The sequence below is a fragment of the Lynx rufus genome, unplaced genomic scaffold (genome assembly GCF_022079265.1).
Source record: "Lynx rufus isolate CCGP_SWC_20201006 ecotype Redwood Valley unplaced genomic scaffold, mLynRuf1.p SCAF_2, whole genome shotgun sequence".
In the NCBI taxonomy this organism is placed as follows: Eukaryota; Metazoa; Chordata; class Mammalia; order Carnivora; family Felidae; genus Lynx; species Lynx rufus.
The window spans coordinates 6,374,525-6,375,504 of record NW_025814834.1 but is presented as its reverse complement, the minus strand read 5'-3'; positions in this window follow the sequence as shown (position 1 = coordinate 6,375,504).

Here is a 980-nt window from a genome sequence, read left to right as displayed (position 1 = left end):
TGCAGCCCTGTCTGCACGGCCATCCTAGAATCATGAGTAGAAAAACATATCTGAGAACAAAGCCCAGATAGAGAAACATATAGACAGAGGCTGGATCCTGGTGATGTAATCTGAGCCCCTGACCAAGCTGATCCTTAAGACGGTATGACCCTGTAGGGGCGCCTGGGTGGCTCAGTCGGTTGAGTGTCCGACTTCGGCTCGGGTCATGATCTCGCGGTCTGCAGGTTCGAGCCCTGCGTCGGGCTCTGTGCTGATGGCTCAGAGCCTGGAGCCTGCTTCAGATTCTGTGTCTCCTCTCTCTGCCCCTCCCCCACTTGTGCTCTATCTCTCTCTGTCTCTCAAAAATAAATAAATGTTAAAAAAAAGACAGTATGACCCTGTCACTTTGAGTTTGCTGAGCCAATAAATCCCACATTTACTTATACTAACTCAGGTTTGGGTTGGGTTTTCACTTATTTGCAGTAGAGAGTCAAACCTATATACCGATCCCTTTAAAAGATCTGGTGAGTCAAGTTTCTCCAAGTCTTTAATCTGATAGATATGCCCCAGAGGGTGGAGAAAGATCTAGTAACTTTCAAGTCTGAGCATCAGTGGTTGGGCTCAGAGGTGATATTAGAAGTGCCAAGAGTCCCGACACACTGGTGAAAGAGAATGTACAGAATGAGGAGTGAAAAGGCAGAGAGAGACAGAGAGACAGAGAGACGGAGACAGAGAGAAGGAAATGTCTTTCACAGGAAAAGAATCACGACGGGAAGAAAAGTCCTTGCATGCGTTTCTGTTCCATTTTGCAGCCTGAATAGCGTGGACTTGTGAGTCCACAACTGATGACTTTCTGTGATTTGAGCCCAGAAACAGAGTTGTTTGCAAACAAGAGTCTCTCGATGAAGGAGACTTCTTATCTTCAAGTGAAGTCGGAAAGGAGCCCATGTTCTGTGGACGTGGAAACATAGGCAGGGGACCTACTGGACCTTAGTTTCTCT